At 47.3% G+C, this 26,653-nt stretch overlaps 1 long non-coding RNA gene across 1 annotated transcript in view; it reads right to left on the bottom strand.

Annotated features, from left to right (window-relative positions):
- Positions 1-3,491: 3,491 nt before the first annotated feature.
- Positions 3,492-26,653, bottom strand: part of LOC108538667 (uncharacterized) — a 27,929-nt gene continuing 4,767 nt past the window's right edge. The window contains exons 3-4 of the long non-coding RNA XR_001888149.1: positions 20,286-20,498; positions 3,492-3,753 (exon numbers count right to left, since the gene is read on the bottom strand). This is a non-coding gene — a long non-coding RNA (uncharacterized LOC108538667). The remainder of the gene's footprint in view (positions 3,754-20,285; positions 20,499-26,653) is intronic.

Here is a 26,653-nt window from a genome sequence, read left to right as displayed (position 1 = left end):
AAGTCGTCCTGGGCCGTCCCAGACTGTCCTCTGCTCTGGGCTTTTTTTACCTACTCTACGGCCAACTGAGCCCATGTTTCTGTGCAAGCAAAGCAAGGTCACTGAGGCGGCCCGGAGTTGTACACAGTGGGAAAAAATACCATCTTGCTGTGAGAGTGAAGGAGGGGCCATGGATATTCAAAATAATTGTGTCTGCTGGCCAAAACTTCACCCAGTTGTGCCAGAGGGGATTCAGCTAGATGTATTTGATGTACCTAGCAACGTCAGCAGTACCATGGGACGCTGCCCGCCCCCTGGGTTTTCTTAGGCTACTCTTCTCAAACTCTAAAATGTGTGCTTAATCTCCTAGGGACCTGCCTAAAATGCAGATTCTGACTAAGAGAGTCTGGGGCGGGGCTGGAAATTCCAAAGTCATAACAGGCTCTCAAGTAATGTCCCTGATCTCTCTGATGATCACTTTCCAAGAAGCTAGGCTTATGGCATTATTTAGCACACTTCAGTAACGTTTTGCCACATGTCATCTTTTTTTAATTATTAAGTTTTATTTTCCAAAATTTTTTATTTGTAAAATGTATGGGGTATACATGTAACTTTGTCATAGGTTGGTGTAAGAGTAATTGAGGTTTTGTCATTACTTTTAACCACAATTACTTTTGCACCAACCTAATACATGGATAATTACAGAGTAGTAAACTCAGGGCTTTTGGAGTATCCATTGCCTGAACAATGTAGACTGTATCTATTAGGCAATTTCTCATCATCCACCCCCTTCCCACCACCCCCCTCTTCCAAATATTCATTGTCTATCATTCCATACTATACGTCTGTGTGTATACATAATTTAGCTCCCACTCATAAGTGAGAACATGTGGTGTTTGTCTTTCTGTATCTAAGTGTTTCATTTAAGACAGACCTCCAGTTCCATTCATGCTATTGCAAAAGACATGATTTCATTCTTTTTTATGGCTGAATAGTATTCCATTGTATATATACACCACATTTTCCTTATCCAATCATCTGCTGATGGACACTTGGGTTGATTCTATATAGTGCTGCAATGAGCATACAAATACAGGTAACATCTTTTTTTTTTGGAGATAAAGTCTCTCTCTGTTGCCCAGGCTGGATTGCAGTGGCGCAGTCTCGGCTCACTGCAACCTCCACCTCCCAGGTTCAAGCAATTCTCCTGCCTCAGCCTCCCAAGTAGCTGGGATTACTGGCGCCCACCACCACACCTGGCTAATTTTTGTATTTTTAGTACAGACGAGGTTTCACCATGTTGGCCAGGCTGGCCTCAAACTCCTGACCTCAAGCAATCTGCCCGCCTCGGCCTCCCAAAGTGCTGGGATTAGGGATTACAGGCGTGAGCTACCACGCCTGGCCACTTTTTGATATAATGATTTCTTTTCCTTTGGGTAGATACTCAGTAGTGGGATTGCTGGTAACTCTATTTTTAGTTCTTTGAGAAATCTCCGTACTGTTTTCCATAGTGGTTGTATTAATTTACATTCCCACCAATGGTACATACACATTCCCTTTTCTCTGCGTCCTCACCAACATCTGTAATTTTTTGTCTTTTTACAGCCATTCTGACTGATGTAAGATGATATCTCACGGTTTTAAGATGCATACAATTTACTTTTTAATTTTTTTAAACTTTAAATTACTTTTCTTCATATTGACCTACTTTTTTTTTTTCCTTTTTGAGACAGGGTGTCCTCTGTCACCCAGGCTGGAGTGCAGTGGCACAATCACAGTTCACTGTAGCTTCCACTTCCCAGACTCAGGTGATTCTCCTGCCTCAGCCTCGCAAGCAGCTGGGAGGCGTGCACTACCATGCACAGCTAATTTTTGTATTTTTTGTAGAGATGGGGGTTCGCCATGTTGACCAGGCTGATCTCAAATTCCTGGGCTCAAGCCGTCGCCTACTTTGGCCTCCCAAAGTGCTGGGATTACAGGCATGAACCACTGTCCCTGGCTGACCTACCTTTTAATGTAAACCTATGTGTATTGCCATGAAATCACAGCTTTGAGGAATGATTTTTGTTTTAGTACATCTTAAAATGAACATGTAACCATTAAAATGCGAACTATATGTTGATAATAACTGTATGCTCCAACAGTGGTGTGGCATCATGTTCTAAGAAACACTGGCTTCAGGGGTTCTGAAGGAAATCATAGCCTGGACTGCCCAGACCCCGTTTTTTGGACTCTTTAATTTGAGCAGCACTGATGCTTCTGCAGGAGCACTGGGGATTCTGGAATGGCATCAGGGTCATTTCTGGACAATGTATTAACTGCAGCAAAGAGCACCTTCCTGTGCCCAGCAGGCTGTGTGAAAGCAGACTGCTCCTACCCAATGCCAGGGCACCTAAGAGGGTGACGAATGGCAGTGGGCTGTCCCTCCAAACCCATGTCCAAAATGCTTTTTATGCTTGGCCACAAATTTTGTAAAAACCTATGCAGCGACTAGAGAGTAGGAAAAAATTATATATCCAAATTCCCTGCTGACTCTGAGGTGCTTGTTTACAAAGTAAAACATCCCTGGTGAATTGTTTCATTTACAATTAAATCTAACAATAAACCATTGTGGCTAAATTAATTTCGAGCTAATTTCACAGGAACTCCATGTCCTGTATCAATTCTGAACAAAAGAGTGTGGTGTCGGGCAATATGACTCATTCTGAGGCCAGGCCTCCAGTAGGAGCTCCGGGAGGTTGATGAATAAATGCTAGGTTAAGAGAGCTATGCTCAGGTCCCCTGCAGGCCAGAGACACCGCTGTGATGGGTTCTGGAAGCCCCTATAGGTTGTGTCAGTCACACCAGAGACTGGCTCTCTACTGAGAGCACCAACCCTTGACCAGCCCTTGACCGAGGCAGAGTTTTCCACTAGAACCTGGCCCGCTCTGACCACAGCCTGGAGGAGCCCGGTCCTGGCCACAAGTGTTTCTGCATAGGCTCTTTAGTCCTATGGACACCTTGATGGGCCAAATACCTTCACAAATAGGATCCCACTTCATCTCACCCTGAGAAGCCCACATGGGTCTCTCCTTTTTATGGATGCAATAAGTAAGCTCAGAACCACCCCGAGTAATCATCCCAAAGCCATGTAAGACGGAACTTTCAGAGCTAGGGTTTCTACCCAGACCTAGTGAGTCTGGTCCTTCTGTCCCTTCAGAGAAACAGCAGCCACAAAGATCCCCTCCTCCATCTAGTGGGTCCCCACCATCTCCCCACAGTGAAGATCTCTGAAATTTCTCTGGGAACTTTTTCCTTTGAGTTTCAGATTTGACTCTGGTTCCCAATTTGGCTGATGTCAGTTACTCACATTTGAATGTGAGGGATTTTGAGAACAGACTTTGGGCCTCTCTGCTCTGTGGTGGTGGGGGTGAGGTGGCCAAGGAAACCCCATCTCAGCCTCAGAAAGGGGAAGCTGTGGATGTCAATGACAAGCTTGGCGGGATACCTTTATTTTTAGGGGCGATAGCCATACAGTCTTTTTCCTCGTGCTGGTTTGTCAAAAGAACACATCTGTGCACATCCCACCTTCTCTGGAATTAAGGCTCCAATGATGCGTGAGTCTTAATTTTCACAATCAATAAGCACCTGCCATGGGTGTTTTCAACCATGTTAGAGAATGATTCTTTCCTGGTTGTGCAACTAGTTTGGATTATTAAGATGACCTTTGAAAGAATTCACAGAGCGGGTCCTTCGTAGAGTTTCTGAAGTGATGCATTTTAATTGAGAGTGTTTCTGCAAAAGAAAAGATTAGGTCAGTGATACCACTCTTGTTTTCCTGTTTGCTCCCTGCCACCGTGGTCTCCTGACTATCTTGGCCTCCCCAGCCGGGACAGGTTGTGTCTGAAGGCAAGAACAGAACCATCGGTTGGGAAATCTGGAGTCCTAGGGAAGGAATGCTGTCAGACAGTTTGCCTGTGTCAGGGCTTGGGGAGCATGACATTTATGTGCCTGAGCAGGATGTCATTTCCCGCTGAATAACCCGGGCACCTACCCAGACTTGATTTTGGCCCCAACTGTGTGTTAAATGCAACCAATATCTCTTCTGAAAGCTCCTAAGAACAATCTGAATTGATAGGGCTGTTTTGTTTCCAACCAAAAGATGCTGGTGGCATCAGCAAGGAAGGCAAACCCCGTGACCATAAGAGCTAAACAAAGAGGCGGGAGCCATCTCCGCTGTCCAGGGGGATCAGTGCATTCAGGGGTGAGGAACGACAAGGGCAGTGCCCTGAAATATTTGTTTCTCTTCTTGTCATGTTTTTTCTTTGTTATCTGATGGCTTGCACCTGACCTTCCCAACAGGCTGCAAAACAGTAATGATTGCTGCCTGGGGGAGGTAACCTTTAAGTGGAAATACTGTCCTTGTGGGCAAGAGGCCACAAACAAAAGGTCAACATGTGGACCAACGGGGAGCTGCCTTGTTTGCCCACCTGGGGCCTTTACCCCCACTTGGTCGTGTACTTCCCACCCTCCTCCCCACAAGCAGATGGATGGCAGGTGGACTCCGACATCCACATCCAAGCATTGAGTTCTTCCCTCTCCTCTTGGCCCTGACCAAATTTCCACAGAATCTGGTTTCATCCCAGTGTTGCACTCCTAGTAATGGGAGGGAGGGCTGGTGCAGCCCACAGTGAGTAGCTTTACTGTTGACGGCTCAAGTACTTCTAGCCACAGTGGCCTTTCCTTCAGTTCAGTCCCATCTTCCAGCTGGATGGACGCAGTCCTCAGGGGAGGGGCTCCCCGCCTTGATGCCTCACCCCGGGCTCCTCCGCAGCAGAGGGGCTTTCCCTGTGGTTCTCAACCCTCTCATGAGTCCTCTCCCAGCTCCTTGGTCTTCGTCAGGCCTCTGTTCCTCTTCTTAGAGGCAGAATCTCTGTGTCCCTCAGCCTCTCCCGTGCTGCTTGGTTTGTGTCCTTTAGTGGAGCACCTTGGAGGCTCTCAGGGAACCTTCTCAGGCCAGCCCCAGTGTGTTTCTTATGTGAAAGGAGAGCCCTTGTAATGAGCTTTGGTTTCCCAGCACCTGAAGCATGATCTTGATATTTATGTGGAGAATTGCTTCTCTGTCTCTCTCCCTCTCTTTGAGTCTTTGTGAAGAGCAAAACCACCTCTCTGAAAGGTAAGTGATGGTCAGATACTTTCTTTTTCCAGCCTGCTTTGCAGCTGGGGCTCAAAGAGTGGGGCCTCCCAGCCAGGTGAAGGTGCCAATACCAGACTCAGAGTGGGTGACTCAGGAGGGAAGGGCCAGTGGTGGCCGCAGAAGCAGTGGCAGCCAGGCACAGCTCCTGGGGTGGGCGAGGTGTGGGTGCTCAGCAGTGGTGGCAGGGTTTCCCCACTGGCCCTGTTCTGTGGTGTGATTTGACTCATGGTTCCTCAAAGATCAGCTTTGTGCCTGTCTGTCCTCTAAAATGATTCGGAGCTGCCCCAGAGCCTTTCATGAGACTCCCTTTCACTGAAATTAGCCAAAATGGGTGTCTGTTGCTTGCTACTAAGAACTTGTTGCAAACGGCATTTCCCTCCACCTTAAAGCACATCCCAACGCCCATTCTCAAGGTTTCTGTATCTTATTTTCCTTATTGGCCTGCAGCCTTTACCCAAGGAAAGGGAGGGAAAGCCATCTGAATTTCCGAATGGATTTCTTTAAACACATGGCAGTGACAATACTCTTTACAAAGCCAAGGCTTTGGTTTCTTCAAGTAAATTGAAGGTGAAGGGGAGGGACAAAGGGGCGGCAAGCCTCTTGAGAAGCCCACATGTGCTGTGGCACCAGAAGCATGGAGGAGCCCCAGTGAACGGTCCACACGTGGTTTCCCAGAGCCCCCCGGTTCCCAGGGTAGTGCAGCCAACATTTCCATGCCATGGAGAGAGAACAGGTGTGCCTGAGAGCAGGCTGCAGAGCCTTGATAGTGGGATAAAGAGAACACAGGGGCACCTGCTTGGGTCTGGCAACTGGAGAGTGGAGAGGCCACAGATACAGGGGTAGCAGGGTAAGTGCCAATTTCCTGGGGCCAATGAACATTGACTATCTGGGTCGCAGACACAGGTTGCCTCCAAACCCATAATACACCTCACTCAAGTTTAACACCTGGTGAGAAAGAGAGGAAAGAGGAATAAATTTAAAAAATCCATAACTGATTCCATTTGTACTTAAAGGACACTGAGAGAATTTTGATAGTGACTGAATATAAATAAGGGGTTGGGAGCTGCATTAAATTCAATCAGAAAAAATAAGTAAGTTATTTGCCTGCATAAGCCTGAAAAATTTCAACCTTCCTCATCTTTTGGGGTTACCGTAGGTTTTGGAAGAAGGTGAGATTGGGGCTAGAAAACCCACCGTCTTCCGACTTAGCTTTATCCTTCTCTTTAAGAACCAGGCTTTCTGCACTTGATGTGGTTACATCTTTGAACTTACTGGCAAGAAACATATGTCTGTAAATTGGCCTTGAAAAGTGATACCTATACGCAGGTCATAGAGAAGGGCTAGGATCCTTATTCTGGGACATTTTCTGCTTTCCTGGGAAGAAAATTACTGCAGTGAATGAAAACAAGGTGAAACAAAACCAAAGGAATCAATACATTCCATCCGCCTTTGCTGCTTCAGCCTTTGGTTTGGGAAGCTCAGGCGTAGAGGTTGTTGAGAGCCTGCTGAGACAGTTTGCCAAAAAGGTCAGCATTCTTGGTCATCAGGGCTAGTCCTGGAGCCCCAGATCTGCTATTGCAGGGACTCTCTTCTGCACCTTTCAGCTTTATATTATTCTGGAAACATCTCCCCTGATCAAGCATGAATGGGACTGGCCAAACCCTGCCTGCTTTGATGGCATCTTGCCTTGGACAGTACTCAGGCTAATAATACACACCCTCCCATAGGTGTTTGTTGTTGGGTGCTCTCCACCTTCGAGGACAGACACTGTCCTGTTTTGAACTCGAGGCAGGAACTTTGACACCTGCCCTAGGCTGTCTCAGGAGCTCCAGGAAGTGTCACTTTATGCCGTAATGAAGGTGCTCTTCTGTACGGCCCCTGCTGTCCTTTGCAGTAGACAACTCACTCCTCTCTAAAAATATCACCCATGTTCACACTGCTGTGCCTTTAACCACAATATCTCCTCAACCCAGAACGCCCATCAGCCTGCCCTACCTCACTCCAACTCCCTGCCTACTGCAGTAGGATGTGCTAGACTCTGCTAATGACCAGGTGCCACAGGACAGAGAAGCCAGGGCACAGGAAACACGAATGGTGAAATCCAAGAAGCCACCCCCACTGTTTTTTTGTTTTGTTTTGTTTTGTTTTTTGAGACAGATCCTCACTCTGTTGCCCATGCTGGAGTGCAGTGGTGTGATCTTGGCTCACTGCAACCTCTGCTTCCCGGATCCAAGCAATTCTTGTGCTTCTGCCTCCTGAGTAGCTGGGACCACAGGCATGTGCCACCACACCCAGTTAATTTTTCTATTTTTAGTATATATGGGGTTTCACCATGTTGGCCAGGCTGGTCTCAAACTCCTGACTGCAAGTGATCCGCCTGCCTAGGCCTCCCAATATGCCGGGATTATAGGCGTGAGCCACCACGCCCAGCGCAAGAAGCCACTCTGAGCTGAAGATCAATCAGTTTATTTAAACTTGGAATTGGGAGCCAAGGTGTGGCTTGGACATTGACCAGATGTGTGGTGGTGATGGATCATTCAACCTCTCTAGGCTTCTACTTCCTCAGCTCTGGGTTGATGGGGCTAGATGGTTGAGTCCTGTCTGCCGCATTAGCCTGCCACTGTAATTCTGGGTTCGCTCCAAGATGGTTCATCCACATGGCTTGTGGCAGGAGGCCTCAGCTTCTTGCTGCATAGACCTCTCCATGGGGCCATCTGAGTGTCCTCACAACATGGCAGCCAGCTTCCCCAATGCTAGTGATTTGAGAGAGACAAGGGCAGAAGCCACAATGTCTTTCATAGCCGTACCATCACTCAACTTTACTCCATCAGTCACGTGGACCAACCCTGATCCGATGTAGGAGGGGACCACACAAAGCATAGATACTAGGAGGTGGGACTACGAATGGCCATGTTGCAGGTGGCTGTCACCAAGTTCCCAATCCAAACTTAGTTAGGCTCACCTGAATTATCAAGAAATCGATCTGGGGAACTTCCTAGGAGTTCCTGCCCTCAGGGTCTGTATCCTGCCCCTTTGGTGCCCAGGGGTGGTAGGTCCCATGGAGCTGGATACCAGAGAAAATGCTTGCATGACACTAGGCAATGCCAGACACAGAGTTGACAGACAAGCAGTCACCAAGAAAGGGATCTGAGAGCCTAAGGCTCGGAAAGTCCAGAGGCTCAGCAAATGTAGGAGGGCCCAGTGGGAGCCAAGTTGGAGCTGAGTGCAGGAATACATGATTTCTTTCTTCTTTTTTTTTTTCTCTTTTTGGAGGAGGGAATAAGTCATTCTTAGTTAACATAGAAGTAAATGTGTTCAGATTAATACCTTGAATTATATTAATGTACTTTCTTTTTTTCACTCCTCCTTATTTGTGATTTCCACCTACTTAGCCACAGGTTCCATCATCTTCATGAGCAGTAGCTGGAATGAAGGAGAAAGGGGAAATGGGAATGAAGACAGGATGCTGAGCTTCAGACACTTAAATACACTCAAGAACAGGAGGACTGAAAGCCAAGACTTCAACTGCAAGAGCTGGGCCCTTAAGAGAGGAAAGGGTTTCCTAAACCCGCATACATTTCTTTTAACTATAAAAGTCTTAGAGGACAAGCATGGGGTTTTCAGCACACACCATAGTGTAGAGAAAGAGTCACAAATGACCCAAGAGCACTTCCCTGCCCCCCAGCAAGGGGAACAGCCTTTCTTGGGCTGGGATGTGGGGGGCAGAGATGAGAGACATTTTCAGTGAATGAGATCATTAGATTAAGACACTATACCTAGAGTGCAGGAGAGATTATGGACACTTCAGATGGTCCAAAGAAGAATCCGAAAGCTTGTGCTCCACTTTCTATTTAGAATTCCAGGCAGAGACTGCCTTGCAAGGTGATCTACACCCATGCTAGCAGGCTTCAGTAGAGGAGAAATGATGGTGTGGAACGTTTAGATATGGAGGGAATCTGAGATGCCATAGAGGAGGTTCCCTGGGTCTGTGTGTGGCTTGGGTGAGATCTAGAACTTTCTGTGTGGGGTGGGAGTCGGGAGCAGTAGTGCTAAGAGGGTCGCGGGAGAGGTTGGTGCCTGGTAGGAGACAAGCCCCTGCAACTGGAGGCCAAGACAGGATCACGGTGGGCAGAGCACAGGGTCCAGGGGTGGAGCCGACCTCCAGACACCAGGAGAACAACCCAAGTGCCTCCCGTACAGTCAGACTTGAAACTAGAGAACAGAGGACCGGTAATGTCTACTTTGTCCCCATGAGGAATAGAAACAACTTCCTGACCATCCCTTGGAGGGACAGGAGGACTTTCGAGAGGATGAAACTCTGAAAAAGAGTTTACCCTGTGATTAATTAAATGAAATCCTCAAAGGCCAAAGTAATTATACAAAGATTAAGTGTCAAATGGGAGAGAGTGTACCTGGAAGCAGTAAGATTCATTGCTTTTATTGGTTCATTTGTGTGTGTTTTTTTTCTGCTTTCAATGGAAATGGATCCTCATGAGTTGGTTGAGTTTGATTAAACAGAATTTAGCATTTCAGCCATTTGAGTGACAGTGGGTACATTTTAAAGTCAGCACACCACCCAAAGTGATATATGAGGTGGAATGGGAGGGGTGGCAGGTATTCAGCTTAAAGGACAGGGATATCATGATCAGTGGCTACTGTTTTACTTTTAAAAACCTTCCTTTTCTGGGTCTAGAATATATAAAGAATGTCTACAAATCAACAACAAAAAAGAGGAACAGTCTAATTTTTTTAAATGGGCAAATGAGTTCAGTAGGTATCTCACAAGACAAATGAATGGTCAGTAAGCACTGAAAAGGTGTTGAACATCCCCAGTCATCAGAAAAATGCAAATTAAAATTGCAATAAGATAACATTTCACATCCACTAAAATGCAAAGTGAAATATAATGAACATTGGCAAGTGTGTAGAGACACTGGAACCCTTTATTATTGTGGATGAAGACGTGTCTAGCAGTTTCTTATGGTAGTAAATAAACATACATCTACCCTACGACCCAGCAGTCGGTTCCACTCTTAGTTATTAACCCAAAAGAAATGAAAAAAAAAGTCTACACACAGACTTATACAAGAATGTTTACAGTAGCTATACTCATAAGAGTCAAACACTAGAAACAACCCTAAGGCATGTCAGCAGAAAGGATCAACAAAATGCAGCATCTCCATTTAATGGAACATCACTCAGCGATACAATGAACCATCTTATTTTTATTTTTTGAGATGGTGTCTCACTCTGTCACCCAAGCTGGAGTGCAATGGCACGATCTTGGCTCACTGCAACCTCCCTCTCCTGGGTTCAAGTGATTCTCTTGCCTCAACCTCTCGAGTAGTTGGGATTATAGGTGCATGCCAACACACCCAGCTAATTTTTGTATTTTCAGTAGAGACAGGGTTTCACCATGTTGGCCAGGCTAGTCTGGAACTCCTGACCTCAAGTGATCTTCCCCTCTCAGCCCCTCAAAGTGCTGGGATTGTAGGCATGAACCACCAGGCCTGGCCAACAATCCATCTTCTGTTAGGCCCACAACAAGGATGAACCTCAAAAAAAATTGTGCTGAGTGAAATAAGCCAGACACAAAAATAGTATATACAGTATGATTTCATTTATATGCATTTCTAGAACAAACGCAATTGATCTATGTTGATACAAGTCAAAAGGTGGCCAGGAACATGAGGGAACTTTCTGGGCTGATGGTTATTGTTCTATACCTTGTGTTTGGTGGTGATTACATAAGCATATGCAACTGTCAAACCTGAACACTGAAGAGCTGTGCATTTTATTGTACATAAATTATGCCTTAATTTTTTTTAAAAGAACATTAAAGAAACCCCTCTTCTTAAAGTTTTGGCTCAAGTTCTTATGACAGATTAGGCTGGCAAACACACAAACCCCAGAAGGCTCTTTATCTTTGGTGGGGGCACCCTCCCTCCCTCTGTCCCTTCATCTGTTCCAAGTGTCTACATGCCCTCTTACACACATACTGTACACTTGGGGAATGTGAGCGTGTACATGTACAGACACTCCTTCATCCCCAGGGGCAGCCCCCTCCCCACATGCCCCTCTCTCACTTGGAGCCTGCAGGAACACCCTGCCCCTGCCCCTCTGTCCCTCTGCCCTCCCTGCCCACACCCTCGTCCTCCCCCCGTGGTCTTAACTGCACTAGAGTCATCTCCGGTTCTAAACCTCAGCACACTCTAAATCATAGTTTGTGTGTGTTTTTTTTTCGGTGAAATACGGATGCTTTTGAAACCACTTTCCCCTCTAAAGGCCTCCTCCTTCCTTGTTAACTCTGGGCTCTGCTGTTTCATAAATAATGCAGCTCCTTCTCTCATCTCAATTACAAATGTGGACTCTTTCTCTGTGTTTTGGATCAGACCGGCCTCTTCCGAGTTGCTTCCTTGTTTCTCAACTCTGGCCAGCAGCGACCCCTACCCTGCCACTGGGATGGAGGGGTGGCCCTGGCCCTCTTGAAGTCAGCCTTGTCTTGGGGCTCAGTCACTTTGTTACAAGTGCATTATTTCCCCTCCATCTTGCTTTTGCCCAAAGCAACTCAGCAATCTCCTTCAGGCCTCTGGGTCTGCATGGGAAGTCCTTTTGTGAATGCAGTTCCCAGAGGAGCAGCCTTTTCCACAGCATCTCTGCACACACCATGTTATCAGCCCCAAGGGACAAATGCATTCACCATCAGCATCCACATCTCCATGGTTCTGAGCCCCTGCCTACTTCAGAAGAAATTCTGAAGCTCGCACTGTCCAAATATTTACCAATCCAACAGCAGTCAGAACCGAGGGCTGCTCTCCAGCTAGCAAAGCTCCAAGTCCATAAGGCCAGGCCCTGCCCCCTCTCCATCTCTGCCCCTGTCCCCCAGCTGGTGGTCTCAGTGAGGCTGGGCCTGCCTGGGCCAGAGCCTGGGTGCTTCCCACCCTTCCTGTGGATGCTCCCCTGGGCCTCACTTGAGCAGTGAAAAACATTCTTGGTCCATCAACCGAGTACGGGGCTCAGGCTCTGTCCCCTGATGGTAACGGAGGCCGTCCTGGAGTCCAGCCTGTGTCCTTGGAATTACTAACTCTGTGCTGTTCCTGCGTCCTTGGTGAGGGAGCATCCCACCTGGGCTGGTCTCATCTGCTGATGTCAGCAGCGAGCCCCCTGCCCTGGGAAGAGGCTGGCCTGAGGGAGGCCAGAGGCTGAAGCCCCCCCTGAGTTCACAGCTCCCGAGACCAGACCAGAGAACCAGCTCCCGAGAAATCAGTCTTGAGAGGTGAGGACCCTTCAGTGCCCTGGCTTGCAGTGCTCCTGGCCGCAGAGGGTGACAGGCATGAGATGGGAGGGCCAGGGTCTGCAGAGGAGGGATGCCCCTGGGCACCGTGGTGTCCCTGATGGGCTGACGGCAGCTGAGGGGCCAGCACAGTGGCTTCTTGGTAGAAGACAGGGGCTCCTGAGGAGGAGGTGAGGGTATATTTCCACTGGAGGACGTGGGCCTAAGCTAGCAGTGCTGTCTCCCCAGGTGCAGCCAAGAACCCAGGTGATTGCAATTGCTCTGGGGACGCTAATAATGGGAGTGGTGGCTCATGCCTGTAATCCCAGCACTTTGGGAGGCCAAGGCGGGCAGATCATGAGGTCAGGAGATCGAGATCATCCTGGCTAACATGGCAAAACCCCGTCTCTACTTAAAATACAAAAAATTACCCAGGCATGGTGGCAGGTGCCTGTAGTCCCAGCTACTTGGGAGGCTGAGACAGGAGAATGGTGTGAACTTGGGAGGTGGAGCTTGCAGTGAGCCAAGATCGCACCACTGCACTCCAGCCTGGGTGACAGAGCGAGACTCCATCCAAAACTACCCTGCCTTTAGATATATTTTATTTTTTAATTCAAAAAAATAATATATTTCCCAGTTCTCTTGCACCTTGGGTGCAGGCTGGGGGATGCTGGATCCACCTCATTGTCCCTGAGATGGGGAGCACACAGCCTCAGCTACAGGCATTGGGAGGTGCCTGCCGAGTGCTGCGGCGATGGCAGGTCCCAGCAGGCCTCTGAAGATGAGGGCCCACTGAGTGCAGGAAGGGCACGGTGCCAGGTCACACAAGCACAGTGAAGGCAAAATGACATTGCGTGCATGGAGGCCTGCAGTGGTCACAGCTGGGGTCCAGCATAGGGTGGTCAGCCTTGTCAAAAAGGGATGCTGTGGCGGGGTCATTCCTGGGCTCAAGGCCTCCCAACCCAACCCTTCCATGCTCTGTCTGTTTCCCTCCAACTTTGTCTCTGAGCTCAAAGCTTGTGTCCTGCCTTCTAAATATTGCTTCGAATATGGCCTGGCCTGGCCTCAGGACCACCCCCTTAATGGGCTTCCCTGGCAGGCCTGACCTTCCAGGAGCTGCCCACCTTGGCCTTCCCATCCCTCCTCAGCCCTGGAGGATCTGCGGCTCAGAGGAGAGTCCTGTAGTGAAGTCAAAGGCAGGAGGGAGACAAGGCAGAGTGACGGGAGATGAGGTTGGGAAGACAAGCAGGGTTACAGAGGGGGCTCGGGAAGTCATGCCAAGGACATCACCCTTTTCCTTGAAGATGCTGAAGACATGCCCAAGGTCATTGACTGGGGACTGGGTCAGCTCTGAGTTTCCAAAAGATCCCTGGGGGCCAAGGCCATGGGACATGAGGACTGAAAACTCAGGACCCACTTTCCCAGCACAGAGGCTGCCTTCCAGCTCCCTTCCTGCCCCAACCAAAGGCTGACAGCCACCACAACCCCGTGCCGAACCCTGAGAGTTCCTCCAGGTTCCACCATCTCTTTTCCTTCCCCATGGCTTGTCCTCCATATTCCCCCCAACGGAACCCTCCTCCTGGCTTCATATTTGTCTGTTCATCTTCTTGCTGGCCCCCTCCTGGGGACTCTCTGTCTCCCTTGTGCCCCTGGGATCTCTTTTGATCAGCTGGTTTGGAAGTGGAAATGACCCACACCACTCACCCCCTTTCTTGTGTCTCTGGAGGAGGCTGCCTGTTGAATGCATGTTGTCTCAATTGCTCTCTCTCTGGGCTGCCTTAGCTACACTTGCTAATTCTGGCATTAAGTGTTAGTTTAAAACTTAGCACCAGTATTATGAAGGCCCGCAGATAAATGCCATGTCTTCTAACATAGCCTGTGCATGGACTGAATGTTTGTGTCTCTTCCAGATCTACATGTTGAAATCCTAATTCCCAATGCGATGGAATTAGGAGGTGGGACTTTGGGAGGTGATTAGGTCATGAGGGTGAAGCCCTCTTGAATGGGATTCATGCCCTTATAAAAGGGACCCTAGAGACCTCTCTTGTTCTCTTGTCCTCACGTGAAGACACAGAAAAGGTGGCCATCTGCAATCTGGAAGAGGTCCCGCATCAGAACTCAGCCAGGCTGGAGCCTTGATCTCCAATTTCTAGTTTCCAGGCCTATGAGAAAGAAAATCTTGCTGTTTATAAGCCACTCGGTCTATAGTACCTTGTTATAGCAGCCCAAACTAAGACATCGTGTCAGTAATAAGGGTGATATTTTGAGTTCTACCTCTCTTACTACTTATTTCTCTCTTGCTTCAGATATTGGGTGGGGAAGAAGGGTGGTATTTGTTGAGTCCCCTGAAAGACCTCCAAATAGAGGGTCTCCACTTCTCTGGAGAGATTGCCACCCATTTCCTCATTTACTTGTTGCCTCCTTTGGTACCTTGTTGTTCTAGAGGTTTTTTCGCCCATTGGTGTTTTGAAATATAGAGAGAAGGACTTTCACTTCCAAGAAAGAGTAGAAGACAGTATCATGCAATGCAACGCTGCAACAAATAGAGAAAAGACAAACACATCGGGATCACATTGTGAAGACCTTAGGGAGCTGCGGATGCAATGAAGACTAGATAAACTAAGATATGAAAGAAGATAGACCCCCTTCGCAGGGATAAAGAGACAGAGACCCACCAAGCATTCAGTAAAACATCTAGGAGAACCTCGGCTGAGGAACAAGAATAATGAACCACGAATGAGTCAAACTAACTAAACCTGCAATCCAGCCCCAACCCAGCTCAGTTCCTCGTGGGTTGAGGTGACCGGCCCTCTCCCACCAACTGGACAGAAGAAAGGGTGAACTTTCTTTGACATCCTCCAGGGTTCTTTCACACACACTATCCAGCATACATTAAAAATGTAAGGCCAGGCGCAGTGGCTCACACCTGTAATCCCAGCACTTTGGGAGGTAGAGGCAGGTGGTCACTTGAGGTCAGAAGTTCAAGACCAGCCTGACCGACATGGTGAAACCCTGTCTCTACTGAAAATACAAGGCTATCTGGGTGTGGTGGTTCACACCTGAAGTCCCAGCTACTCAGGAGGCTGAGGTATGAGAATCACTTAAACCCGGAAGGCAAAGGTTGCAGTGAGCCAAGATCATGCCACTGCACTCCAGCCTGGGCAACAGAGCTTTGTCTCAAAAAAAAAAAAAAAAAAAGACGTGTGAATAGGCAGGAAAACATGACCAAAAAATGTTTTAAAACCAAGCTACAGAAGTGGTCAAGAACTTTAGAATTAGTAGGTAAGGACTTTAAAATAACTATAAAAAATATGTTAAATGAAATAGAGGAAAAGATGACCAAATGGATAAAAGATAGAGAATTTAACAGAATATTAGAATCTGTAGAATAATTAATTGAACATTTCAGAATTTTTAAATATAGTATCAAATCAAGGACTCTGGAGTGAATTTAACAGCAGCAGGACATAACAAAAGATGGCATAAGTGAACTCAAAAACCAATAGGAAATTTTCAGACCAAAGCACAGAGGGAAGAGAATGAAAAGAGCAAAAGAGAGTGTGGAAGACGCATGGGGAACCATCAGATGTCTAACGTAGTTGGGGGCCTAGAGAAGAGAGGAGAGAATGACATAGAAGCAGTATTTGAAGAGATAGTGGTTGAGAATTTTCCAAAACCAATAGAAAGCATCAACTGAGTTGGTGTTCATTTAAGAAACCCAGCAAACCCCAAGCAGGATCAACACAAAGAAAACCACTCTTCGGCACATCGTGGTCAAACTGCTGAAAACCATTTATTAGAAAAAGGCAGATGTCCTGCAAAAGAGCAACTGTAAGGTGTATGGCTGGCTTTTCAACTCATAGTGGGCAGAATAATGAGTTTTAAAGATGTGCAGACCCTAATTCCTGGAACCTGTGAATATGTTACCCCACATGGCAAAAGGGACATTGTAGATAGAATTAAGGTAAAGATCTTTGCATAGGGTAAGCATCCTGGACTGTCCAGGTGGGCTCCACATAATCACTAGGGTCCTTATGAGAGGGAGGCAGGAGGGTCAGAATCAGAGGAGATATGAAGATGGAGGCAGAGGTCAGGATGATGCCATGGCTGGGGCAGATGCCATGAGCCGGAGAATGAGGGCAGCCTCCAGGAGCTGGAAAAGGCAGGACACAGATTCTTTCCAGAACTCCCAGAAGGCACACAGCCCTGTGGACACTTTGATCTCTTGTTTTGTTTTGTTTTTGTTTTCATGGAGTCTTGCTGTGTTTCCCAGGTTGGAGTGCAGTGGCGTGATCTCGGCTCACTGCAACTTCCGCCTCCCGGGTTCAAGCAATTCTGCCTCAGCCTCCTGAATAGCTGGGATGACAGGTGTGCACCACCATGCCCGGCTAATTTTTGTATTTTTAGTAGAGATGGGGTTTTGCCATGTTGGTCAGATTGGTCTCGAACTCCTAACCTCAAGTGATCCACCCCCATCAGCCTCCCAAAGTTCTGGAATTATAGGCATAAGCCACCAAGCCCAGCCCCATTTCAGATTTCTGACATCCAGAAAGGTAGGAAAATAAATTTGTGTGTTTTTAAGCTTCTAGGTTTGTGGTCATTGGCTACAGCAGCAGAAGGGAGTAAATACACAATAGAAGATAGCAGGCACTTTGCTGAGGTGCTATAAGTACACAAAGGAATAGATTTGCTGCCACTTTGCCCACCAGACCCCTTACCTCTCTCTGTATTCTTTTTTTTTTTGCCTTGAAGTAACTATTTATTTATTTATTTAATTTCAGTAGGTTTTTGGGGAACAGGTGGTGTTTGGTCACATGAATAAGTTCTTCATTGATTTCTGAGATTCTGGTGCACCCATCACCCAAGCAGTGTACACTGCATCCAATGTGTAGTCTTTTATCCCTCACCCCCTCCCACCCTTTCCCCCGAGTCCCCAAAGTCCACTATGTCATTCTTATGCCTTTGCATCCTCATAGCTTAGCTCCCACTTATGAGTGAGAACATGCGATGTTTGGTTTTCCAGTGCTGAGTTACTTCACTTAGAATAATGGTCTCCGATTCCATCCAGGTTGCTGTGAAGGCCATTATTTCATTCCTTTTTTATGGTTGTCTCTCTGTATTCTTAAAACTAATCACAATGAGGCCCTTAAACATAAACTTTGATACGTCAGGCAGTCCTAGAGATAGATGAAACTCCAAGCTCTTGACAAATCCAGCACTTCTAATGCATGGTTATTGAAAATAGGAGATAACACTTAAGACTAATTAATTATTTTTCTGTTTTCAAGCTTCCTTGTCAGTGATCTTCCCCCAGTTTTGCTAGGGGAGGATTAAGATTATTATAGCTGGATTCCAAAGAAAAAGTGACAGCATTCCTTCTTGACATCCTGGATAAGCTCCTGAAACTCATTTCAGAAACAAGAGTGACTCTTTCAACCCTAAGTGCCAAGTATTTGAGAGAAAGAAGTCTTCTAAATTCCAAAAGCATTCTTTAACATATCAGGAACCAAAGTCAGAAAGACTGGACATGAACTTTGTTTGTTTTTACAATAAAATACACATAACATAAAATGTATCATTTCAATCTTTTTTTTTTTTTTGTCTTTCTTGGACCCTCGCTCACTGCAACCTCCACCTCCGTGGTTCAAGCAAGTCTCCTGCCTCAACTTCCCAAGTAGCTGGGATTACAGGCCCTTGCCAGCACACCCGAGTAATTTTTTGTATTTTTAGTAGAGACGGGGTTTCACTATGTTGGCCAGGCTGGTCTTGAGCTCCTGACCTCAGGCGATCCACCTGCCTCGGCCTCCCAAAGTGCTAGGATTACAGGCGTGAGCAACCGCCCCCAGGCCTAACCATTTTTAAAAATTATTTTTTATTTGTATTATTTTTATTTTTTTAAGACAGAGTCTGACTATGTTTCTCCCAGAAACACTGCACTCCACTGGCGTGCAGTGGTTATTCACAGGTTTGATCATAGCTCACTGCAGCCCCGGACTCCATGCCTCAAGAGATCCTCCCACTTCAGCCACCTGAGTAGCCCAGGCTACAGGCACACGCCACTGCATGTGGCTCCATTTTAACCATTTTTTAAGTGTACAATTCAAGGGCATTACATATATTCACATTGTTGTGCAATCATCACCACTATCCATCTCTAGAACTTCTTCATCATCCAAACTGAAACTCTGTCTCCCCTCAACACTCACTCCCTTTTTCCCTCTCCCCTGCCCCTGGCCCCTGCCATTCATTCCCCTTTCTGCTGCTGTGAATTGGACTATTTCATGTTCTGCAGGAGAGTGGAGAGTTTTGCTTTTCAGCTCTAGAATGGGAAAGGAGCAGGATAGAATATGTGGGCAATTTCCTGCCACACAGGAATGCAGTACATCTCATTTTCCTGGGCTGGAAGAAGAGCATGAAGAGAGAGGGCGGAGTAAAATAATTGAGGCCTGAGTGAGCGCCCTCTGCTTCTCTGTCACTGGAGGAGGAAGGATGGAGACCCCAGCAGGTTAGGGGATCCCAGAACAGAGGGTGCTTACTTCCTGCCAGCCAGAGGGCCCAATCCCCTCCCAAGATTGTACATGGACGTCTCAAGCTCTCACATGCCTCTTGGGAAGATTGAGCACTTCCCAGAGTCTGGATTCACCCCCGGAATGGACTAAACTGCAAACTCAATGTGACTGCCTTCTCCAGGATGGATGAGGTTTGTATTTTTCCACTACTGAATAGAAATGGGGCTCTCCAACAAATGGAGTTCAATGGTAGAAAATAAAGTTAACATTTCTGAGCACCTGAATCTTAATTCTAAATTGTATACCTGCTACAAATACCCTGGCCCAAGAGATTCCTTCCTATCCCCTGCAGGGTTCAAGGCCAGCATCCCTTGGCTTCCTAAGCTGTTTGGCTCTGAGCTGGGTGGGGCCCACACGCAGGAGCAGCAGCTCGGTGTAGAAAGCTGTTTCGGATTTCTCCCCTGGGCAGGGTGCCACACGCACATGTTGCAGTCCCTGCCGACAGCCATGCCCAGCGCCCTGGCAAGCCACCCGCCTCCCAGGCTGCTTAGACCACTGGGTAACGCCCCCTCCCTCTCCCACCCCCACCTCTTTCCTTCCCCCCACTCCACCTCTCTCCCGCTCCAGGAAAAATATTTGGACATTGCACATCCCTCCTGTCACGAAACACACATAGAGGACAGAGGGCGAAGGCGGGGTCCGTAGGAGCCCAGGCGACCTCAGAGCAGTTCACTTGCACAGTCAGTCCTTGGAAACGTGGGCTGCGTGTCTGCTGCCAGCCTGGGGAAACTGGCCCACGGAGTGCAGCCCAAGGGGCTGACTGGGTGAAGCCAGGAATTTAGAGGCTCAGGGAATTTGTAGGATTCACATCTGTTTCTCCAACATTTCTCTCGCCTCTGCCGGACGTGAGCTCCTTGAAAGCAGGACCAGACTTGGTTATTTTGAGTCTCTCCATCTCATTGGTCCTTGCTGGACAGATCCCTTTCTCATGGAGTGTCTCTGCCGTCACCCCTCACTCCACCCCAGCCCACGGTAGTCCCATAGAAGTTGTGGGCTCCCGTGGTTCAGGCCTGGGGCAGTGCTGGATTCACAATATTAATAGCACCATTCAGCAATCAGAAATGAATTTCACTCCTCACTCACATATCCCCCAAAGATCTTAGACGTGGCACCCGTCATAGTCTCTGCAAAACTTCTGTTCTCTTCTCATTCTCTTTGCTGCCACCCTTGAAATGGCAAAGACAAAAACGGTACCTCTCCTCCCAGCCCTTCCTTCCTTCCTTGTCTTCCGCCCCTGCCCCCCACTCCACCTTTTATCTTGCTTGTTGACTTAACTGCTTCCTCTTACCTCTGGGTTCCAGCCTTCCCCCTCCATTCCTGCTCAGAAGTGGCTTTGGAGCCTGTAGAACATGCTGCAAGGTCTTTGGGGCGCTGGTAGATCTACACTCACACCCTCTCACCCTGGCAAGACCCACAAAGTAGAGGCTGGCACAGCTGGAGGAACAAGAGGCTGAATCGGAAGAACTTATTCAGCTGAATTTTGACGACAGATGGCCTTTTTCTGTAAAAGAGAGAGGAGACAACGCATGCAGTTCAAACACAGGCTGGGCTCAGTCTCTCTAGGGTGGGGAGATTTGCTCCTGTCCCCAAAGCACCCCTTTCTTTCCAAGACCCTTGTGACCCTCCGGCTGCCTGCTTAATGTACCACCCACACTGTGCAGACCCCACCCCAGGAATGTCCCCACCAACAACCTCAGCTGTGGCCTCAGGGCCACCATGGACACTCTCTGAGTTCCCAGGGATGCAGGCAGCCCCTAGAGGCAGTGGGATGTTCCCAGGATGAGGGGTGGTCAGACACAAGAGTCTTTCATGAATGTCAGAAGACTCCGAGTGCTCTGTGTGAAGGTCAGTTGCTTGTGCTCAGAAGGCAGGAAGAAGCTGCTTTGTGAGCTGAGGAGGGCAAGAAGGCATGCCATTTGCCTTTCAGGCTTTGTGCGTCCCTGCTGGGGGCTTTTTTTTGTTTGTTTATTTTTGCCTTATTTTGGGGTCCATTTAAAAAATCCTCACACCATTAAAGTATGTCATTAGGGAAGCCCTGGGCCCTTCTTATGAGGCTTTGAGTATGAATGTCAGCCAACATCTCTACTTTAGTTAGCTTCATCTTTTAACTCTTTGAAAAGTGAGGACAAAGAGCAAATATTTTATTTCCATTTCTTTTTTCTTTATCTTTTCTTTTCTTTTCTTTTTTTGAGACAGAGTCTCACTGTGTCACCCAAGCTGGAGTACAGTGGCACTATCTCATCTCACTGCAACCTCCACCTCCTGGGCTTAAGCAATCCTCCTGCCTCAGCCTCCCCAGTAGCTGAGACTACAGGTGCCTGTCACCAAGCCTGGCTAAATTTTTTTTTTTTTTTTGTATTTTTAGTAGAGATGGGGTTTAGTAGAGACCTTTTTGGCCAGGTTGGTCTCAAACCCCTGACCTCAAGAGAACCACCAGCCTCAGCCTCCCAAAGTGCTGGGATTACAAGCGTGAGCCACCACACCTGGCTTCTTTCCATATTTTTTTTTTTTTGTTTTTTGTTTTTTTGAGACAGAGTCTTACTCTGTTGCCAGGCTGGAGTGCAGTGGCGTGATCTTGGCTCACTGCAACTTCTGCCCCCCGGGTTCAAGCAATTCTCCTGCCTCAGTCTCCCAAGAAGCTGGGACTACAGGTGCCTGCCACCACATCTGGCTAAATTTTTTTTTCATTTTTAGTAGAGACAGGGTTTCACCATGTTGGCCAGGTTGGTCTCAAACCCCTGACCTCAATGATCCACCTGCCTTGGCCTCCCAAAGTGCTGGGGTTACAAGCATGAGCCACGGTGCCCAGCCTCTTTCCATTTCTTGAGTTCAAATCTATACCCTCACACCGTGTATGTGCCCCAGTGCTGCAGCTATGAAAATCCACTTACAAGGCCTAGGATGGACCACAGAGTCCCTCCCTCAACCAGCAAGGATCCCCAGGTAGTTGGGCTCATCTGTGCCCCTAGAGACACTGTGTGGCTCTTCCATGCCTTGGTTCCTCACCCGTGAGGCAGGAATTATGGTGACATTCTAGACAGACGCTTGAGTGTTTATGGAAACGTCAAGCAATGACAGCTAAGCTTATTTTAGTGATTCTTGTGTGCCAGGCACTGTTCTAATCAATTTAATCTTCACAGTTCTTATTTCATGAGGTAAGTACTATTACTATCCTCCATTACAAATGAGAAAGTTAGGGCACCATGAGGATGAGGGACTTGTCCAACATCACATGACTCATACGTGGCTGAGGTGAGACCGGAACTCGAGCCATCTTCAGAGTCTACTCTTTCGTGCATGCTCAGCTGGCCTCGGCTGAGAGGTAGGTATGGAAGCCAATCCAAAATGCCTGCAGGGACCCCCAGACTAGACAGCCCTCAGCTTTCATGGGGCGGGGGGCAGTGGGAAGCTGCTCTTGAACCACAGGTTATTGTTACCTTGCAGGAAAGCAGGCCCAGTGTGTCAGACACTCCTGCTTTTCAAGAGAAGCTGGGAGTTCAAGACCAGCCTGGCCAACATGGTAAAACCCTGTCTCTACTAAAAATACAAAAATTAGTTGGGCGCGTTGGCACGTGCCTGTAATCCCAGCTACTTGGGAGGCTGAGGCGGGAGAATCTCCTGAACCTGGGAAGCAGAGGTTGCAGTGAACCAAGATTGTGCCACAGCACTCCAGCCTGGGCGACAGAGCAAGACCCTGACAAAAACAAACAAACAAAAAAGAGCAGCTGGAAATCTGGATATTTATGTGAAATTCTTGGTATAAAAATGTAATCGGGTTGGGCACAGTGGCTCACACCTGTAATCCCAGCACTTTCATAATCTGTCCTCGGGTGGATCACAAGGACATCAAGACCATCCTGGCTAATATGGTAAAACCCAGTCTCTACTAATTACCCAGGTGTGGTGGCACGCACCTGTAATCCCAGCTACTCAGAAGGTTGAGGCAGGAGAATCGCTTGAACCAGGAGGCGGAGCTTGCAGTGAGGCGAGATCATGCCACCGCACTCTAGCCTGGGCCACAGAGCGAGACTCTGTCTCAAAAAAAAAAAAAAAAAAAGAAAAACCTTTTCAAAACCTTATGTAAGGAAAACAAAAAACAAAACAGTCTACACCAGCTCATGGGTTGCCTGCCTATGGCCTCTGGCTCAGGCTAAGGAAGGTAGATTGGTTTAATCTCCCACCAATTCTATCCCATTAATAGTGACTAACTGGAGAGCAATGTGGAGAAGGACTCTGAGTGTAAGTCTGGCCTCAATGAGAAAGCGTGCTGCAATCCATTGGTCATGTCTGCCACAGGCACAGCCTGGAAGAATGACAGCATCTATATCTTGAGCTATCTTGATTGGTAAGACACTACACAGAATGAACTAGCATTTAGTCCCCATTCCTCCAGAATCTCATTGGTTAAATCCCCCCACCTTACCCCAGCCCACTCCAACCCAGAGCACCTGCAGAGTCATTAAGGGCTCCATGTCCAATCCTTTCCAGTTACTAAGTACTTAGATTAGAAACCCTCACACAAATCTTGTGAGAAAAGTGTGGCCACATGCATTTGATTTTGTTTCAGCTCCTCTCCAGTCAGGAATTAGAAGTCCCTCTTGCCATAAGAAAACCAATCAACCTATTCAGGCATATTGTGATCTCACTGAGGCTTCACTGGTGCTTGGTGAAGGGACATGATACAATGCACATTATTTTCACTTGGAAAAGCCTCTTCTTCAAATTGCCTTATTTATCATCCCACTGTAGGGCTTCTACCTCTGACACGTGTACCCCGTCTTGCTATGGTTTGAATGTTTGTCCTCTCCAAACTCATGTGGCATTTAGTCGCCATTGTGATGGTATTGGGAGGTAGGGCCTTTAAGAGATATTTAGGTCATGAGGGCTCCACCTTCATGAATGGACTAATACCATTATTATGGAAGTGGGTTTGTTATAAAGGGTGGGGTTTTCCCCCTCTTATGCTCTCTCTTGTGCTCTTTCTCTCTGCCCTTCTGCTATGTTAAGATGTAGCAAGAAGGTCCTTCCCAGATGCCAGCTCCCCAATCTTGGACTTCCCAGCCTCCAGAGCCGTGAGTCAATAAATTTCTGTTCATCGTACATTACCTAGTCTGTGATATTCTGTTATAACAGCACAAAATAGATGAAGACACATCTTTTTCAGGGTCTGACCCTACTGTTCTTACTTCATGAGGGTTTCCTTTTGGAAATTTCCAATCCCTGTCCTTTCCTGAGGAAGCCATCTTCTGTGGATTGAGTGTACCCTTTAGAATCCCTCTTCATCCTAATCTGCTTAAAAACATATTTTCCCTGACAAAGTAAGTCTCCCCTTGAGAGAAGTTCCCATACCAGCCACTAACAGGAAATGGAGCTCCCAGTACTTCATGACTTGTGTAAAGCCATTCAGAGTCAACCCTCGAGCATCTCAGATGTGTGACCCAGAGGTGTGACATTTATATCATGTGTGACACTGTATCATATATGATACTGTGTGTGACACATTTATGACAGATTGTGATCTGTGGGTGGCCTCACCCAGACTGATTTTTTATTCTTTAGTGCATCTACATTTACTTATAGTTACTTTTGCCTGGTTTAGCACTTAATCTGCTTTCTGATTTTCCTTCTTTGGGAAATTGGCTTTCTCAACCAAATGATGAAGTGCCTGAGAGCAGATCCTATTCCTCTTACTTCATTCACTCATTTGACTAATATCATTTGAGCTCTTGCTGTGGGCCAGACACTGTTCTAGAACCCAAGGATACAGCGCTGACCAGAATAGAGTTTCTACTCTACTGGAGCTTACTTTTCTTTTTTGAATTGTATGGCAGTCCATGACTGTCAACATTCTGGTCCTGAGGATTCTTGTGGTTTTGCTGGGCACAGTCACACACTGGGAGCTTGCCCCAGCTTGCACCAGCTCCACGCATTTGGCTTTGGCTTCTCTTGGTGGGGACTTCTTTCTCTAGCTGTGTTGACACATGCCCTAGAAAAAGACCACTCTCCTCAGGTTTAGGCATTGCCATTTGATCCTGGGCAAGGCACTTGAACTTCCTGAGCCCCTTTCCCTACCAGTAAAGACAGGTAATTCTACACAGCAGGGCTGTTGCAAATTTTAAGTGGTTGAAGTGCACTGGCACCATGCAAATGTCCCTTATGATAGCAGCACAATCATATGCAGACATGCATATTCAGAATCCAACTCCCACCCCTCCCAGCATGTCCTTGTTGCTCTGATTCTTCCAGAGGTCTCCTTTCCCTGGAAAAGAAAAGAACCAGCAGAATACAAATACTAAAGGATCCAATTCTTGACTTGGGAGTTTCAAAACGGGCTTTTAAAATGTATAGAAGAAAAGTAATCATGTGAATCAAGACTTTTGCTATGCAAGAGGGAAGCTTTTGAAAGAGAAATGGTTTACTGAGTTTCAAAGAGGAACTAAAATACTCTTTAAAATTGGAGCATAAAGTTTATTTCCCAAAGAGTGGAAAGGAAAGAGGAGAGGAGAAGAGGCCACATGAGCAACGTGATGTGCAGACCCGAACCAGGTTGCCAAGGCCGAGGGAGAAGGGACTGCTGGAAAGAGGAAGTCTGTGAGCCCTCCTGTCCTACCAGATGGCTCAGGCTCAAGGGGAGACAAAGCAACCCCTATATGAATTTTGGCGAAATCCAAGGGTAGGGGAACCTTACACCAGCTTCCTGGGGAGGAGAGCTGTTGAGAAGAGATGGGTGTGGGGACAGCAGAGTGAGAAAGCCTGGATGGGGTCTCCTGCAGTCTTACTGGGACTGTAGATTGGGAGAGTAGCTCAAATTGCCTGTGCTCCTGAGATGGATGTGGTAGTGAGCAGAGAATGGAAGCCAGAGGCCCAGGCTGGTGGCTAATTCTCACATGACAAGCAGACACAGTCATCAGTGGCAGAGAGGGCTGGGCAAGCCAGCGGCCAGATGGAGATATGTTCAGTCCCGTAGACACTGACATGAGGAAATGCTGGTTGCTTCAGCAGATACCAGTGGAAATCAGTGTTGATGTTAGGAGTCAGCACAGGATGACTCGTTATAATCAGCATAAGATAGGATAGGCTCTGCTGTAGTAACAAACATAACTCCAGAACTCAGTAGCTTGACACATGAACATGTGTTTCTCTTTCATGTGGTCTAATCCATTGCATGTCTTGAGGGTCTCCTAAGTAGCCCCCTTCCAAGACATGACTCAGGAGTCCAGTTTGCTCCATTTTAGTTTTGACTTCTAGGATGGCCTCAGCAGAAAGGGAGGACTGAAAGGCTGCACAGAGTGCTTCCCACTATCTTAGCAAGGAAATGACATACATTATATCCCCTTACAGCCCCTTGGCCAGAACTAAAAACATGACCCCAGCCTAACTGCAAAAGAGGCTGGGAAATGCAGTCGTCCATGTGCCCAGGATGAGGGAAATTAAACGGGGCTTGAGAAAACCAAATATCGTCTCTATCACCATCACGAACCAGGCATGTCTTAGACACAATGATCCACACATTCCCTGTGAAATTGAGATGTCACTTCAGGGAGAAAAATCCTAAATTTCAACAAGCTTTAACCTAACTTGAGAAATCACCAAATTCAATTGGTTTTTCATGGAAATCACTAGGCTACCTTTTTTTTTTTTTTTTTTTTTTTTTTT

The sequence above is a fragment of the Rhinopithecus bieti genome, unplaced genomic scaffold, assembly GCF_001698545.2.
Source record: "Rhinopithecus bieti isolate Rb0 unplaced genomic scaffold, ASM169854v2 scaffold_15821, whole genome shotgun sequence".
Classification (NCBI taxonomy): domain Eukaryota; kingdom Metazoa; phylum Chordata; class Mammalia; order Primates; family Cercopithecidae; genus Rhinopithecus; species Rhinopithecus bieti.
Note: the sequence above shows the minus strand (reverse complement) of the source record. Positions and strands in the feature narration are given on the sequence as shown.